General features: G+C 37.6%; 1 pseudogene; it reads left to right on the top strand.

Annotated features, from left to right (window-relative positions):
- Positions 1–8,389: 8,389 nt before the first annotated feature.
- On the top strand, positions 8,390–10,481 carry LOC128560793 (transmembrane protein 19-like; annotated as a pseudogene).
- Positions 10,482–19,255: the final 8,774 nt, after the last annotated feature.

Raw genomic sequence — 19,255 nt, 5'->3', positions numbered from 1 at the left:
TTGTTTAAAAAAAAAGAAAATGTATTTCATTTCAAAAATGTTCCTAGGTTTTGTAATCACATTTTATCAAGCATGTGTTATTCATGTGCTCAGAAAATCGTACTTTTTTTTCTACTCATAATCTGGCAATGCAAATAATTAAACTGACTGATTTTCAAATGTTAAAAACCTATGTTTCTGGTTTTGTTTTGTTTTGTTTTTTCATTTTGCATGAAGGCCTTATTGGATAAGTTAGTATTCATATATTCTATTTTTCCTGTGTAAATTTGGTAAGTTGTGTTTGTATGGGAAAGTGTCCATTACGCCTAATTGTTCCAATAATAATGCATTCTTAGCTACTTTTTAAAATGACTGGTATAGATTGTTATAATCATTATTAGTTTGTTGATATTTAGCAATTCATTTTATCTCATCTTCTCTTGAACTATAGTACCAAAGATTTATCTATTTTATTATTCTTGTCAAAGAATCAACTATTGGTATTGTTCATTCTCTCTATTTGACTTGGTTTTTATTAATTTCTGCTCATTAATTTTTCCCCTTGATTTTTTTTTTTGATGGGATTGATTTGATGCTCTATGTTTAGTTTTGTTTTGCTTAATTTTGTTTTGAATTAGGATCTCACTCTGTTGCCCAGGGTATCCTGGACTCAAGTGATATTCCTGGCTCAGCTTACCAAACAGGTGCATGCCAACATGCCTGACTCATTATTTTACTTTTTTTTATTTAATGGAGATGGGGTTTTGCTGCTGCCCAGCCTGATCTTGAACTCTTGAGCTCAAGCAATCCCTCCACCTTGACCTCCCAAAGGAGGATTATAGACATGAGCCACCATGCCTGACCTAATGCTATATGTTTAACTTGGTGTGAGATATACTAAAATCTTTTACCCAGAAAATCTCTCCTCTTACGGCAACCTTTCTTCTCTGCTCGCTCATATAGAGTAGATAATTGGTCTAGGACATAAAAGCAACCTTTTATTTTTTCTTGACTATGAAGCAGTTACCTTTTCCTGAAAGATAATTTATTTGTATATTTTTTAATACTGTATACATTTTTTAGGGATGAGGGAGCTGATTTTTAGTTTATCTGGTGTTTTCTAGGCACTCATAGAAGAGAGAAATAGTTCCCATTATTCTATATCCTAACCAATAGTAAACTTCCACTGTGTCATGTTTGCTGAAGATGCAACCTTGATCATGACATTCTGATAAGTCTGCAATTCTGTTCTTTCATTTGTTTAGAAAAATGAGAATAATTAGTCTCATTCTCTGTGATTTACTGAAGATAAATGTGTCTCAGGACACTGTGGAACTGCTTCTCACATTATATAAAAATGAGTAATTACCTTCAGCGATTGATAATATTTTTGCAATAAATGACACATTGCTGTGCACTCCGTCAATTCTAAGGGCTTCAGCAACACAACCTTGACAAAGAACCTTGTGCTCTTTTTCAACCACACTTCATAAAATCACTGGGCTTGGATACACTTTAAGAGATCATCTTCTCACACTTTTACCTTCTAAAACTTCTGAAATTCTGCTCCTTCTCCTCCTGTCTCTAGGAATAGAATTTTTTCACTGTCCCTAAGAAATTTACTCTACTTTCTTAACCTAGTGGAAAATTTTTTCTTAATTACATGTTCTTAAAAATCTCTCATTTCACATCTTAAAATGTGATTTTTACTTATAAGCGTATACTTTATTCAGACAATTTCAGTTGCCTATCCTAAATTATATGTTCTCGAGGGTATAAGCAAACCCATCACACTCTGTGTTTAGTAGTTCAGGTCTATCTAAATGTGTTTCTGTTCTATTGAAATCTGTTTTGTTAAAGGAACCATCAACAAGTCTATGAGGTTGTCTAAATCTTTCTATATCGCTAAACGAGTGAAGTGAACCACTACCCTAAATGCTACCTGCTCCGAACCATATCTTTCCAAGCAAGAGGGCACGACATGCTATAATTGAGAGTAATTTATTAAGGTACCTTTCTAGAAGTACATTCAATTCACCAATCTTCTGTTCTTTTTGCATTATGATCATCATATTATAATATACTAGGAAGTCTCACTTATGAAAATTCTGAGACATAAAAAGGAGCTCTTTCATCCACTTTTTAAATTTCAAAATAATAAAAAGGTACAAATGTTTTTGTTACATGGATATCTTTATAATGCTCAAGTCAGGGCTTTTAGTGTGTCTCTCACCCAAATAGTTTTTTCAGGACTTTCAGTGTGTCTCTCACCAAATAGGTTTTTCATTTGATTGTTTTGAGACGGACTCTCACTTTGTCACCCTTGGTAGAGTGCCTTGGAGTCATAGCTCACAGCAACCTCAAACTCTTGGGCTTAAGCAATTCTCTTGCCTTAGCCTCCCTTCTACTACAGGTGTCTGCCAGTATGCCTGGCTATTTTTAGAGACAGAGATCTCACACTTGCTGTGGCTGGTCTTGAACTCCTGAACTCAGGCAATCCATCTGCCTCATAAAATTGATTTGATCCTCCCAGAGTGCTAGGATTACGAGTGTGAACCACCACAGAGGCCTCAAAGGTAGGTTTTTACTACTCCTTTCCACCCTCCTCCCTACTTTTGATTTCCTATATTCCATAGTATGTACATACCATACTTTGTTAATGTACTGCTGAGTTGATAGACACTTAGTTTGATTCCACATCTTTGCAATTATGAATCATAATGCAACAAATATTCAAGTATGAGTGTCTTTTTGATAAAATTACTTCTTTTCCTTTGAGTAGGTATCGTAGTGGGACTACTGGATTGAAGGGTAGGTCTATACTTATTTCTTTCAGGAATCTCTATATTGTTTTCCCTAGATTATACTAATTATTTTCCATTTGTTTGTGTCATCTATGATTTCTCTCATTGTAAAGCTCTTTCACCCCTTTGTATATATCTTCTTGCAGAATTATCTATTTAAATCCATTGTTCATTTTTTAATTGGGTTGTCTTTTATCTTTTATTATATATATATTCTGTATATGATTCTCTTACTAAATATATGACTTGCAAATATTTTCTTATTCTTTAAGTCATCTTTCTTGATTTTGTCCTTTGAAGTACTAAGGTATTGTATCAAATTTTGTTGGAGTTCAACTTATTAATTTTCTCTTTTATTGCTTGATTTTTGATGTCATAGTTAAGAAATTATTCCCTAACCAAAGATCACAAAGATTTCTGCCTGTTTTAAGAGTTTTATAGTTTTCACTCTTCCACTTAGGGCGAGGGCTCACTTTGATTTAATTTTTGTGTGTAGCACGAAGTAGGAATTCAAATTTATTCTTTTGCATATGGATATACAGTTGTCCCAGCACCATTTGTCAAAAAGACTATTCTTCCCCCCATTGAATTTTTCTTGGCATTTTTGTCAAAAATCAATTGACCATAGATGTATGTATTTATTTCTGGGCTCTATTCTGTTACTTTGTTCTATATATGTCTATCCTTATGCCAGTACCACAGTGACTTGATTTCTATAGCATTTTAGTAAATTATGTTTTAGGGAGGTATGAGTCCTCCAACTTTCTTTCTTCTTTTCAAAATTGCTGTGGTTATCTGGGGTCCCTTGCATTTCCATACGAATTTTAGTACGAGCATTAGTTTACACACAAAAAATCATTAGCTGGCATTTTGATAGGCATTTTGTAGAGCAATTTGGAGAGTATTACCATCTTTTTTTTTTGCAGTTTTTGGCCGGGGCTGGGTTTGAACCTGCCACCTCCAGCATATGGGGCCGGTGCCCTACTCTTTTGAGCCACACACAGGCACCGCCTAAGAGAGTATTACCATCTTAATGATACGTAGTCTTCTTTTTTTGTGTGTGTGTGTGGTTTTTTTTTTTTTTTTTTTTTGGCCGGGGCTGAGTTTGAACCCGCCACCTCCAGCTTATGGGACCGGCGCCCTACTCCTTGAGCCACAGGCACCGCCCGATACATAGTCTTCTGAACCATAAACATGGAATAAATTTCCATTTATTTGGGGCTAATAAGTGTATGAAAAAATGCTCAACATCATTAGTCATCAGAGAAATGCAAATCAAAACGGCAATGAGATAACATCTCACACCAGTTAAAATGGCTTTTTATCAAAAAGACCACAAAATAACAAAAGCTGGTGAGGATGTGGGAAAAGGGAAATCCTTGTAAATTAGAACATGTGAGAATGTAAATTAGTGCAACCATTATGGAGAATAATATGGAGGTGCCTCAGAAAACTAAAAATAGAACTACCACATGACCCTGAAATCCCACTGCTATGTCTAGATGGGAAAGAAGGGAAATCAGTATATTGAGATGATATCTGCACTCCCACGTTTACTGTCACACTATTCACAATAGGCAAGATCAGCCTAGGAGTCCACCAACAGATGAACGGATAAAGAAATCATGATATATACACAACAGAATATTAGTTGCCGTTTGGAACATGGATGGAACTGGAGAACATTATGCTAAGTGGGATAAGCCAAACACAGAAAGACAAACCTTGCTCATATGGGGAGCTGTATATTAAAATAACTGATCTCATGGAGATAGAGAGTAGAATGATGGTTAATGGAAAGGTAGAGGGAAGGGGAGGATAAAAGGAAGATGGATAATGGGTGCAAAAATATAGTTAGATACAATGAACAATATTTGATAGCACATAAAGTGAACTACAATCAACAATAAGTTAGGGGATGCTTTAAAATAACTAAAATTAGAGTGGCATTGGGATGTTCCTAACACACAGAAATGATAAATGCCCAAGATGATAGATTTCTCAATTACCCTGATTTGTTCAAATCACATTGTATGCCTGTATCAAAACATCACAGTTACCCTACAAATATATACAAGTATTATGTACCCATAATAATTAAAAATAAAAAATGTTTAAATTTATTTTACCTCTGCTTTGTAGTTTTTAGTGTACGCATCTTGGGTTTCTTTTTTTAATTTATTAAGTATTTATTCTTTTTGATACTACTATAAATGAAATTGTTTTCTTAATTTCCAGTTCAGATTATTCATTGCTAACATATAGAAATAGTTGATTTTCTTTATTGATCTTGTATTCTGCATTACTCTATACAGGTATTTTTGCCTCTAATTCTCACAACATAGTGCTCAGCAGGTGTTATTATGCCATTTTTCCAGATGCTGCCAGAAAAAGGAAAGAGAAATTCTGAAACTCAGAGAAATTAAGAAAAATTGCTTGACAAACAAAGGTAGGAAGTTGTAGCGGGTATTAAAAAAATACAGTTTCTGATACGTCATTTGCCCTTCTATAAACCTTCTTCTCTTTCCACTTAGCAAATCATTGTTTGCTTAATATTATAATTTGCTTAATATTATCTTATGAGCAAATATGAGCTTTAAACAATGTGTGCTCCTCAAGTCACATCACTTTGTTTGCTATATAAATATGCAAAAGTATAGCCAATTAGATTATTCTAAAATGACTTCATACATAGTAAAACATCCTATATGACTCATTATTCAAGAATAGAAAATTGCATATGTCACAGAAAGGCATTTTTGCTGTGTAGACTTATTTAAGTCTCTGTGAAGAGTTAAATACAAATGATGCTTGAAAATGAGGGAAAAAGAGGGGAGGAATTATTTTAATCTGTTGCCAATTCCATTTTCTCTAGATGAAATGGAATTCTGTGTACCAGAGCAGCTTATAGAACTGTGGGAGTGTGTCATGCCAGAAATACTGAAAATTAATGAAAGGCCAAATGACAACATTGACAGGAATTAAATAAAACTCCCATTTCTCAGTTTTTATTTCATGAAATAGTTGTCTCAGATTCCAAAGTCCAGGTACTAAGGGACTCGATATAGTAGTGACATTAGATTCAAGTAATATTGTTTTTCACTGGATTTCAACAGCCTTTTAAAGCAGGCCCATAACAAACAAATCCCTTGGCTATATCTACTTCCACATTGTATGCTGACTAAAGTCTCTTGGAAAAGGAAATGTGCTGCATTACAAATTCAAAAATAGCCAGAGATTGAAAATTAATGCACCAAAGAGCACGTTGTTTTGGCCTTTTGTCTAAAGGGCAAATGCAGACAAATCAGAGTCTAAAGCTCTGTGCCATATATAGGGATTTGCTTCCCGCACAAAACTCCAAAGAAAACAGTGCATTCAAATGGTAATGAAGAGAGGGCCTGGGTGCAGATAATGGTGTATTAAACTGGATGAGCTAATTGTACATTTTCATGTGAATCAGCCTCCTGCTAAGACTCATTAGGAATGCACATTAAAGATATAGACAAGTGTGCCGCCTTTTAATCAAGTGTCTTATTTCTAACAACACTATTAGTATTGTGAGCATTCTGGTAAGTGAAATTTTTGACTGAAATTCAATTGGGCAGCCTAGAAATTTGACTCCATTTCAAAGCTGTAAGAAAATCTTCACATGAGGGTTGAATGGGGGAGAAGAGGAGGGGAAAAGGGGAGTAGACTAGAATAGGAATTGATCAATTACTTTCTTTTCTCTTAAAAACTAAATATGGTGGCCTGTTGAGCCAGATTCTTACTTGGAATTGGTACAAACCCTCACAAAATATCAGTCCACAGATGGTGCTAAGGAAATGATAGTCGAGACCACAGCAGCAATGAGCAGGAAAAGTGGGAAGCATTTATGGAACAGGGTGATGAGGATGTGGGGAGCCCAGAGCTCCTGCCATGGCTTCAGATGGAGAGATGTTACACACAGGGCATCCAGGAAAGCAGAGAGGCAACCAAATGATTATGACTAGACACATAGCAGTGAACAAAACATGATTTAGCTTATTAAGAAATTGAAATCAGGGCGGCGCCTGTGGCTCAGTGAGTAGGGCGCCGGCCCCATATGCCAAGGGTGGCGGGTTCAGACCCAGCCCCGGCCAAACTGCAACAAAAAAATAGCCTGGCGTTGTGGCGGGTGCCTGTAGTCCCAGCTGCTCTGGAGGCTGAGGCAAGAGAATCGCGTAAGCCCAAGAGTTAGAGGTTGCTGTGAGCCGTGATGCCATGGCACTCTACCTGAGGGTGGTACAGTGAGACTCTGTATCTACAAAAGAAAAAAAAAAAAAAGAAATTGAAATCAAAGTGCGCCAGCCTTTCGATTCTAGAATTCCCCAAATTCATACTATAACCACCCATGTAAGAGACACCCAAAATTTGATTGCGTTTGATTCCAAAGTGTGTTAAAGGAAGCTAATTTTTTAAAAGACTACCACAAAATACTTTTTTTTAATCTTTCCAAGCTATGGCTAAATATTGAAGTTATTTCTGTGGGATTCTGGGATAATGGCACATTGATCATATTGTCACTGCCATCCTCTCATTCCCAACATTCTGGAGTTGGCAATTGACCCAGACAAGCATGCCACTGGTGGGCCATTAAGAGCGCATCACAGGCCTAAAGTCTTCCAATGGCCTTGGAGTAAAAGACACAGTTTGATGTGTTTATGAAAATTCTGAAGTGACTGAAGCTTTGGGGTCTCTGGAGGATGGATAGCACATGTCTGTCTGCTTCATGTAATTTTTAGAGCAGCTACTCACTTGTGTAAACCCTAAAGGCTCTTACTGGAAGGAAGTGGCACACATGGCCAGGGCCTGCATCTGGGACATGGCAGTCTGCCCCCTGGAAAAAGAGAACAGATCCCGTAAAGTTTTCTGTTTGCTTGTTTTGGTTTGATTTATAGCATTTTTGTCTTTCCTCTCTACTTGGTGGAGATGGGGTACTGTGTCTGATCAGATTAGCAAAGAGCTGCTGACCTCAAGGGAACCACCCAACAGGGCACCCCCAGAAGGTGTTTTTTTTTGTTTGTTTGTTTGTTTTGTTTTTGGCCGGGGCTAGGTTTGAACCCGCCACCTCCAGCATATGGGACCGGCGCCCTACTCCTTGAGCCACAGGCGCCGCCCCAGAAGGTGTTTTTTTTTTTAAGGTTGTGTCAAAGTACCCTACTGTACACCGATATTGCTCTGTCTCCCTCTTTCTGTGCCTCTCTTCTTTTTGTCAATATTCCTTTTACCCATCCCCTCTCCTTTCTCTATTTTTTTTTTTTCTTTTCACTCGGTCCTCCTTTCTTTCATCCCTTTCTTGCTCTTCAACCTTCTCACCCTTCTGGTCCTGTACCAAAAGGACTCATTGAACCCTTAGTCCACAGGCACGAGAACTTAAAGAGTAAGAGGAAGTGAAAGGAAAATTAGGGCAAGGAAACAGATCAAAGAAAAAGAGAACAGAGAGCATTCCTCCCCAAAACCATAGCAGAAGGGCTGGAGTCACTCTATAGCCACAGGAGAACTGCCATGCGTTCTATCACCTACTAATTTGTCTCTGCAGGAGGGACTGTGGCATGTCAAGGTATAGCCCAGAGGGATATACAACCATGAGTCAGTTTAAGAAAGGCACACATAATCTTTTGACATATGACTTTGGAAAAAAAGTAAGAAATTGAAGATATACAAAGTTAGGTTCATGAAAAAAACATAATATCTCAGAAGGATTTCCGAGCAACTGTGAGATGCCAATTGAAATCTTGCAGAACACTGTGAAATTTGATCCAAGAGACAAATAACCTCAAACAATCACAGAACAGAGTCGTAATGAAACTTCTACCTTTAAAATGACCTCATGCCAATAAAACATATAAAGCTAAAGGTTTTATTTCTTGCTAATAATGTTAAAGAAAATTTGACCCCTAATTTACAGAAACTATACAAACAAATTTCATGATGAAAATTATGAAAATATTTCTGAAGAAAAATTTTATAACATACTAAGGGTATCTTCTCAAGATAACCCTATTTTATGACATAAAATAGTAGGTTTGCCAAAACCTTCATAAACAAAAGTGAAGGGAAAATAATAGACTGAGAAACAGAGTAACAGAGCATTTACAATGAGCCTGACAAACAAAAAGTTAATAATGCTAATATGCACCGAGTTCTTCTAACTATAAAAGTAAATTAAACAGGCTTGGCGACTGTGGCTCAAGTGGCTAAGGTGCCAGCCATGTACACCTGAGCTGGTGGGTTCGAATCCAGCTCAGGCCCACCAAACAACAAGGACAGCTGCAACCAAAAAACAGCCAGGTGTTGTGGCCGGAGCCTGTAGTCCCAGCTACTTGGGAGGCGGAGGCAGGAGAATAGCTTAAGCCCAAGAGTTCAAGGTTGCTGTGAGCTGTGATGCCATGGTACTCTACCCAGGGCGACAGCTTGAGGCTCTGTCTCAAAAAAAAAAAAAAAAAAGTAAATTAAACAAACCAATAGAAAAGTTAGCAAAGGATATTAGCAGGCAAACCGCAAAGAAACACTCACAAATAGCCATTAAACAAAAAAGGATTTTGGAGGTGGGAGAAGGCCCGCACAGGAGCCGCCCCGGTGCTCAGGAGACGCTCTGTGTTTTCCCAAGGAGGTGTCGACCTCGTCCATACGAATTGGAGCTCTCCACCAGCTGCAGTTTCTAACAAGTTTGAGTGTTCGTATCCTTATATCCACGACAAATCTTGATGACAATATATGCAAAAGATATGTAAAGATGATAACTAACATAGATATACTGAGCCTGATCATTTGCATTTCTTAAGCCTCTGGATTATGTCGATAACTGCAAGCACCTATTATGGTAACTTAAGGCCCATTTCTCCTTGGCATTGGCTGTTTTCTGTTGTTCCTGTTTTGACCGTCTCGGCTTTAAAAAGAAAAGTCTAGATCATAGTAGAGCTTTAGGAGGGCTGGATTTATCCTAACCATTGCAAACTTCAGCTTTTTTACCTCTTTGCTGATGTTTTTCCTTTCTTCTTCAAAACTCACTAAATGGAAGGGAGAAGCAAAGAAGGGTCTAGATTCAGAATATAAGGAAGAAGGCCAAAGGAACTGGGTCCAGGTGTTCTGTAATGGAGCTGTGCCTACGGAGATGTCCCTGCTGTACATGATAGAAAATGGCCCTGGGGAGATCCTGATAGATTTTTCCAAGCAGTACACTGCTTCCTGGATGTGTCTGTCTCTCCTGGCTGCAGTGGCCTGCTCTGCTGGAGACTCGTGGGCTTCAGAGGTTGGCACAGTTCTGAGTAAAAGCCCATCAAGGCTGATAACAAACGGAGGGGTTACAGTGGTGGGCCATGTCTCCAGTCTCCTTAGTGGTACCTTCGTGGGCATCGCATACTTCCTCACACAGTTGGTTTTTGTGAATGATTTGGACATTTCTGCTCCCCAGTGGCCAATTATGCATTTGGGGGTCTAGCTGGATTACTCGGATAATCCTATTATGGATTATAGGTGGACTCCTATTTCAGGGCTACAGTGCAGTTTACTGGCTGGGATGAAAGCACTGGCATGGTGGTCAACAGCCTAATGCACCAGGCAAAGCACACAGCAGGGAAACCCATTCTCGACAACAACTCAGTGAATCTGTTTTCTTCTATCCTTATTGCCCTCTTGCTCCCAACAGCTGCTTGGGGTTTTCGGCCCAGGCAATAAATTTTTATTTCATTTCCACAGGTTAATACTGGTGAGTCCAGCTAAATTCATAGTTCCAACTTTCATCCTAAGAATGATAATTACAGTGGCAAAGCAGCCTTGCCTGCTCCTCCCATACTCCATTTGGATGGAATTGCATTTTCCTCTACGTTCCCTTGTAACTGCCAGGATCTTTCTCACGAAAGAGTTCACAGAACTTAGGCACATTTTTATTCTGCTGAATGCAGGTTCTTGAGCAAATGAAGCTGTCTTGTCCCTTACATAACTGCTATATGTTGATCTGAAAATTTCCTACATAGTGAATGTCAAATTTTACTTCATTTACCTTGTTTAAACCAACCTAGAGACCAAACGTGATACTGTTTAAAGGTTCTCAGTTGAGGCAGGGAAATGCTACTATGCCAGTTATCCAATGACATATCTGCCTTAAATGGTTTAAGCTGATACATGTGGAAGCCTAAATAAGCATAGTGTCCTGGAGTTCTCCCATCACTTTGCATCATCGTTGTGAAAAATGTGGAGATTGGTCCCTACTGAGTTATGTAGCTTACTCCACTTTTGTTCTTTCTTCCTCAGGGTTAGTGATGCAAAAAGTAAATAAGTGTCTTTTTCACATGAACATTATAAAGCATGAAAGAAAAAACTTTTTAAAGGAAAAGAAATTTATCTTGTATCTAAAAAACATGCACCTTACTATATATTTCAATTGCTCTCTGAACAGAAACTTCTTGAAGTCAATATTCTTAATGTATTTTCTAGCTTTCTTTGGAATATGTGTAAGAATCAGGTCTAGTATTGGCATCCTGTACCATAAAGAAGTCACTGGAAAAATTTTTTTTTTTTTTTTTTGTAGAGACAGAGTCTCACTGTACCGCCCTCGGTAGAGTGCCGTGGCGTCACATAGCTCACAGCAACCTCTAACTCTTGGGCTTACGTGATTCTCTTGCCTCAGCCTCCCGAGCAGCTGGGAAAATTTTTTTTTTTTTAATTTGCTAACCTATGATTTGCTGGGAAATGGTGTGATTCCCTATTATGTACATTTACGTTGTGCCCTCCTTTACATTGTAGCCTCATCTAAAGTGAATTCTGCTCTTCAAAAAAAAGGATTTTCAAGGTATCCAGATTATGTGTCGTGAATGAAATATATTTTTTCACTCTTCGGATTACCCAAAGTTTAAAAAATACATGGCATCCTGAGATGGAGAGAATTTCAGAAGAAAGGACATGACCACCATTGTTCTGAAAGTGTAAATTGCAACTATTTTTTGCAAAACAATTGAGCAATATCCATAAATCTAAAACACGCCTATTATTTGAATGAGCTGTCACACACTTTGGAATCAATTCTAGAAATTTCAGACTGTAAATGTTTTTGCTGAAAAATAACAGATTGAAAGGCAGAAAAGAAAAAAATGTGTGTGGCGAGCACAGAAAGGTTTAGAGATGAATATGTCTCAAATTGTTAAAAGACAATGGAAGGAGGCTCTGTTGAGAAGGTAATATTCAATTTATTTCAGGCATTCCCATATTTTTAAATTTCTAAAATGTGTGCTACTTTCTTTGTGGTAAAGATACTATATATGTATTTTGGGGGTATACCATGTAGATTATACATATGTATAATATATACAGGATGTCCCAAAAGTTGCCCCTGTCAGCACACATAGGGAAAATGGGAAATTGTAACTAAATGTGCCTTTATTTACAAAATATTCTCTATGTGTTGGCCACCTCTTTGTAAAATTTTGTAATGAATATTTTGTAAATATAGATACCTATAGCTACAATTTTCCCTATATATAGTGATTTTAGGGGCAACTTTTGGGAAACGCTGTATACCATATATGCATATATAAATGTGATATCTACTAATATCTATTATTCATTCGTTAACTTATGGTCTTTGAATCAGAGAAATATATTGCCATAAGAAACTTTAGAATTAAGTGATTCTCAGACTCAACTGAAAATTTGGAGAGTGTGAAGATGCCTTGCCTAGGTTTATATGGTGCCAACCAGGTGGCTTCCCACTCTGTCCCATGCTAGATGAGGCTTAAAGAGGAGCCTGCCTCTTAATCTTGATTTAAAACAATTTCCCCAAAATTAGACTTTTTAAAGGGATTATGTTGGTTATTTTCACAGCCCAAAGATCAACCACTTTAAGAGAACAGAGATTAAAGAATAGTGCAATTTGGCGAGAATAATATAGTTGATGATAAGGCATGTGTTTGTGATGAAGGAGTACAGAATGTTGAAAGAAGACAAGCTTCACAATCAGACCTGAATCAGGATAAGGCCTGGCCCCTTAACCCTGGTGAAAGCTCCTCTGTCACCTACTAAACTTAGAAAATAACAGTATTTCCTTTGTTGATTACACATACGTATTAACCTTGATAGCTATGTGTATGCATTAAAAATAATGTTAAAGGGCAGCGCCTGTGGCTCAAGGAGTAGGGCGCTGGCCCCGTATACCGGAGGTGGTGGGTTCAAACCCAGCCCCGGCCAAAAACTGCAAAAGAAATAATAATAATGTTAAGTAGGCCAGGTGCAGTTGTTCATGCCTGTAATCCTAGCACTCTGTGGGGTTGAGGTGGGTGGATTGCTTCAGCTCAGTTCAAGAACAGCCTAAGCAAGAGTGAGACCTGTCTCTACTAAAAGTGAAAAACTGAGGCAAGAGGCTCTCTTGAGCCCAAGAGTTTGAGGTTGCTGTGAACTATGAAGCCATGGCACTTTACCGAGGGCAACAGAGTAAGACCTTGTCTCAAAAAAAAAAAAAAAAAAAAAAAAAAAATATATATATATATATATATATATATATATATATATATATATAATGCAAGTAAAATCCCCTAGTCCACCATCTTGTGATGGTTGAGTATTCAATACATGGTCATTACTGTAATTACTATTAAGTCAGTTACAGGTCATATATAGTAGCAGCATCTTGTAACATGTTTTACTTAGTTTTATTATATTTGCAATAAATATTTAAAGAAGTATTGGGCAGAAGAAAGATTAGATTTGTTCTATGATGGTTCTGGAGAATTAAGATAGAATTAAGGTCATTGCTGTTACCAATCTAATCCTAAGTTGGTAAAAGGATAATTTTACATTTGTATAAGGACAAAGTGAGTGATTCTAAAAACACATACATTTTCTTTAACAGAAGGTATGGGACCAGATGATAGACAGGCAGACAGATGAGGCAGAGAGTATAGTTTATGGACAAGAGAGATATAAGACAATCCTCCTAAATCAGAAGGTAAGTCTAAGAGAAAAGATCAGGAAATCTGAAAAAGAACCAAATACAGTTGGCTAATGGATACCATATTTGATAACTCAGCTATCTGAAGTTGCAAACAGAATGGGGCATGGATACAATATGATCAACCAGACAGAAGAAAATAAGGACAGCTAATTCAAGGAAACAAGTAAAACTAATGATGCTTTACTATCAACATTGTTCCTGACCTACTCTGAAGTCATAATGTCTCAATTTTAAAACTGAAAAGCCACAGAAACTCCTTAGTAAGATTTTTATCTTGGAACTAAATTTTAATGTGAATGCTCACCTAAAACCTATATATTGGAGAATGAGTAACATTTCTGGCAAGATCTTCAACAGCAGATCCTTAATAACAATTTACACTTTTTATTCAAAGAGAAAATATGTCTCTTTCACTTCAGTTTCTCTTCATTTATTTTTATTTGAGTTCCAACTACAGTTTTGCTTCTTGGTCAACTTAGGAAAACCTACCCAGTCATGCCTGCCTCAGTAGAACTTCTTTTACCGTAAACAATAGGATGGTCTTTACTGTTATTAAATGATTTTGATTTGCCTGAGTCCTTTGTATACTCTGGTTATCGGTCCTTATCAGATGTACAGCATGCAAATATTTTCTCCCATTCTTTGGGCTGCCTATTTGCTCTTTTGATTGTGTCCTTGGCTATACAGAAGCTTTTTACAACCTTGGATCAGGTCCCATTTATTTATTTTTGTAGTTGCTATGATTGCTTTTGGGGTCTTTTTCATGAATTCTTTGCCTAGACCAATATCTATAAGAGTTTTTCCAACATTTTCCTGTAGGATTCTTACAATTGCCTGCCTTACGTTTAAGTCTTTTATCCATTGTTAGTTAATTTTTGTGAGTGATGAGAGATAGGGATACTGTTTCTGTCTGTTACATGTGGGTATCCAGTTTCTCCAGTACCATTTTTTGAACAGGGATTCTTTTCCCCAGTGTATGTTTTCATCTGTTTTGTCAAAAATCCGATGAGAATATGAGGATGATGTCATCTCTGTCTCTGATTTTGTGCCAGTACCATGCTGTTTTAGTCTCTATAACCTTGTAGTATAGCTTGAAGTCGGGTAAAGTGAGGCCTTCGGCTCTGATCTTGTTATGTAAGGTTGCCTTGGCTATCTGGGTCTTTTCTGGTTCCATACAAAGCGTAGAACTAAGAGTTTTTTGATGGCATTTTAGGGTATCTATATGCAAGATCATATCAATAGCAAACAGGGATAATTGATGTTCTCTTTTCCAATTTGGATGGCTTTTTTTTTTTTTTGTCTCTTTGCCTGAGTGCTCTTGTGAGGATTTCCAGTACTATGCTGAATAAGACTAGTGATAGTGAGCATCCTTGTCTTGTTCCAGTTCTCAGATAGGAGTGCTTTCAACTTCTTCCCATTAAGGATGATAATGGCTGTGACTTTGTCATATACAGCCTTTATTGCTATTTGCAATGACATTACCAAAACCCTAGCTCATGAGAAAGCTGGCAAACTAGAAAACAGATAATAAAAACAAGTTAAAAACAAAGAGTACTCTAATAACGAGTAAGTAGCAAAATGCCTTAAAATTCTCAGCTGAACTAGCGTGTGACTGGGGAAAACTTGTCAACCTTCCAATCTCGTCATTTCATTGCCAATGTAATCAAAACAATTATTATTCCCTTGATTTCCAGCCCTTTAAAACATTACAACCTGAACGCCAGTGTGCATATGAGATGTGCACACACAAATACACACAAACATGAACCTACGAGGTGGGATGGAAGTAGGTCAACAATGTCTGTTGCTTACTTTTCTTTCTGAAGATTATAAGGTGCTTTAAAAATCCATCCACATATGTACGTCTGTGAAATGGCGCTAATAATGCAGCGCTCATAGAGTTGTTATACAGATTGAATGAGATTATAACCTAAAACACTTGTACACTTAGTGAATTGAAAATGGTAGTCATTGTTAATCATCACCAGTGAATTCTAAAGCCATAGTCAGCCACATGAAATGCTGAGGGTAGGGCTTGAGTTGTGCTAAACAACAGTGGAATTTCGTGATTTGCACATTTGGCTTATGCTAATTCAAGTGCAGGCGCTTGAGGAAAAACAAAGAACAAAAGCAAAAGTTGACAATCTGCTCTCCATTCCTCCCAATGAGCATGCCCAGTGCAAGTGTGATCCTGGCCAGGTACTTCAATCAACCCGTCTGTCGCCAATATTCTGAATGTCTCAGCTTACTAGGTATGACTCTGGGGTTAAAGCTACATATTTTTCTTATAGCAGAAAGCCAAAACACAAGGCAAAATTTCATGTGAAACTCGAGTCAAGGAACAATGATTGGATCGATTTTTTTCTTTTTCTTTTCTTTTTTTTTTTTTTTTTTTTTGAGACAGAGTCTCACTGTATCACCCTGGTAGAGGGCTGTAGCATCATAGCTCACAGCAATCTCAAACTCTTGGGCTTAAGCAATTCTCTTGCCTCAGCCTCCCAAGTAGCTGGGACAATAGGCGCCTGCCACAACGCCCAGCTATGGATCAATTCCTTAAAAATATCTTCTTGGCTTTGCTGGTCTCACTGAGGTTACTCATGTCCACATGTTGTACATGATGAGTGATTTAGGGGAATATCCAAGAGGAATGTTTTGCCATAGTCTCATCCATTCTACCTTATAGGCAGAGTTTAGAAGCTTCCCTTGTACCCCCAGTTTATAAATATGAGAGAGAAAAATACCCACAAGACAAGAATTTTTTTTCATGGTCCCGCTAAATCTGGGGTTTGCAACAAAACACAAATACAACCCAGAAGCATAAACACCAGAGACGGTTTGTTCAGAGTGAGGCAGTCAATGGTTATTTCTCAAGAGTAAGGAGCAAAGATGTTGTAAAGCATCAAAAGCAAACTTGATCACTAACCAGAAGAGTGGCTCAGGACAAAGGGGGCTGAGAAGGGGACAAAGGGGGCTGAGAAGGGGAGATTCTGCTCTATAAAATGCAAAAAGCATCAACCCCTATGTCAGAGACATGGCTAGACCCTCAGGCACCATGGAATTAGATGGTCATTTTGTGGGCAAATGCCTTTTTGATATGCAAAGTGTGTGTGTGTAGAAGAAAGAGAGACAAAGTGAGAGGAGGGCATGGGGGCAGCGGGGTGAGCACTGGGAGCTGCAGCCAGATGATACAGCTCTGAGCATTTAGAATTCTGCTACCTACAAGGTGACAGTCTGGGCTATACGGTCCTCTGGTGCGGGAAAGCAATCTTTAACATTCTTTTGGCTGGGCTCACCGTTCTTGATTAGGAGGCCACTGGATAATTGATTAGGATTCATCAGGAAAGACCAATCTGAGGAAACTAAAAAGTATGAAATCAAACTAACACAATCCCTCTTTCCTCAATCATCTCGTTTAAAAGTTCACCTTGCTCTCAGTCACATGCATGACGTCCAGAGCAATTTTCTAGCCAGCTGGCCACGAGAAAGAAGGACTATGTACCCTGAATGCCAGAGATGTTTCTTTACAGAAATCTGTGAGATTTGCCAGCCCTGAGCTTTACCGTTCTTTTAAATCCGTCTCTTCAAAATATTCCCCTTCCTGATGGCTGCCGGCCTGTATTAGGGTGGGTGGGGGGAGGGTGGACGTGATCCTCAGTACCAGCACTTTCTCTCTGTGAGGGGAAGGGGTGGGGAAGGCAGACAGAGATTTCTAACAAATGTCCATTGATCCTCCTTCAACAAAGACTTCAGACTTGGGGCGGTGCCTGTGGCTCAAAGGAGTAGGGCATGCACCGGTCCCATATACCAGAGGTGGCCAGTTCAAACCCAGCCCAGACCAAAAATTGAAAAAAAAAAAGACTTCAGACTTAAAGTCTGAGAGATGTAGTTACAAAATCAATTTGAGGAAATTAGCTGCATCTCCAGGAAAAGGGCTATCTCTATAGCGGGTAGGACTTTTTGTCATCTTTAATTTTTTAAAATATGCAGGTAGCAAACACCATCAATAGTTCTAATACTCCATTGAAGGGAGAGTGATTATTTCAAAATGAAAATGCATTGTCTATCCTCAACTAATATTGTCTGCTGGCTGTCCTTTGCTGGCAAAAAGATACGGCAGAAATACTCAATAAGATAGAGAATTACTAAGCAGCTGGCTAATCATGGGCTATGCAATTATTATATTTTCATTCTGGCTCTGAAAAAGGAAACACTTAAAATGAATGAAATATGCATTGCTGCTGCTAGCAATGAAATTAAGTCACCTTATTAAACTGTGCAGTTTTTACCAAGGTTTCAAGAAATACTCATTTGGCCTTTTGTTTGAACTGAATTTCATCTCCTGCCCCATCTTAATTTCTGGAATATAAGGCAACTCTCATTTGAATATCTCAGTTTCCACTGAGAGGCAACAAATAAACTACTTGGATATTTTGGAAATGGAATACACATAAAAAAAACAAGGTCAATGTTAGCTATTTCATATCATATTTAGTTTATTTTTAAGTGATTATCTTACTGTTACTATCCTCATTACTATTAGCATCATTATATTCAGACCATTATGCTATGCCTTTACCCATAAATCACTGATGCTTTACAAAATCAGGCTAGCCAGGAATTACCATTGTCATTTACTGAGTTTCAGAGGACAATTAACTTTCTGAAGCTCCCGCTGCTAATAAGTCTGAATGATTCCAAAGTCCACAAACATTCATCCCATCAGTCATATTTCTATATACAAACTTGTCAAGGATCAATGAGAAAATGCATAATTTATATCTTACTATTATGTGGGTCAATCTAATAATACTAATGTAATTGGAGACATTTTCATTAAATGCTAGCTATCTTGCCCATAAGGGTTTTATAAATATTAATTTCAAATTATTAAAGTCTCTACTTAATATTAAAAGCCTGCCCAGTCGTATTGCTTCTTCATCTTTAGGAAATCATCCAAAGAAGTAGTCATAAAATGAGACTGTTACTGGAAATTTTTTATCACCAGGTTTTTAATCACTTTGAAATGATATTTGGCATTCTCAACTTGGAGAATGGGACTATATATTCCATTGTAGAGGTTATGACTAAGAGGATTAACAGTAAATTTGTAGCAAAGGAAACAGCTACCTAGAAATAGTGTTTGATCTCAGACATTTTTCTACTTCCCTGCCATATCCTACAACCTGCCAGGCAAAAATAGAAGGAACAATAAAACAAGTGCAAAAAAGCTATCTGTACAAATTAAGTTAGAAACAAAACTCCTCCTCTGAATAATGAGTATAATTATTTTATCTATTTCACATTATACACATTTTCACATCTAAGATGCAAGAAATCTTCTGTGCCTATTAGAAAAGAATCGGCAAGTGTAACAGATCAAATCAAGGCTATTAATCTCTCTACCACTAAATTGGTGGAATTCCAATCAAATAAGGGGTTGACAACATTCTCATTTTCAATATCATCACCTGCTCAAATATCCCCTTTGCTTGAAAGTTACAAAACA

This window comes from Nycticebus coucang, chromosome 2, assembly GCF_027406575.1.
Source record: "Nycticebus coucang isolate mNycCou1 chromosome 2, mNycCou1.pri, whole genome shotgun sequence".
Classification (NCBI taxonomy): Eukaryota; Metazoa; Chordata; class Mammalia; order Primates; family Lorisidae; genus Nycticebus; species Nycticebus coucang.
The sequence above is the reverse complement of the archived record's forward strand: the minus strand, read 5'-3'. Positions and strand labels throughout refer to the sequence as shown.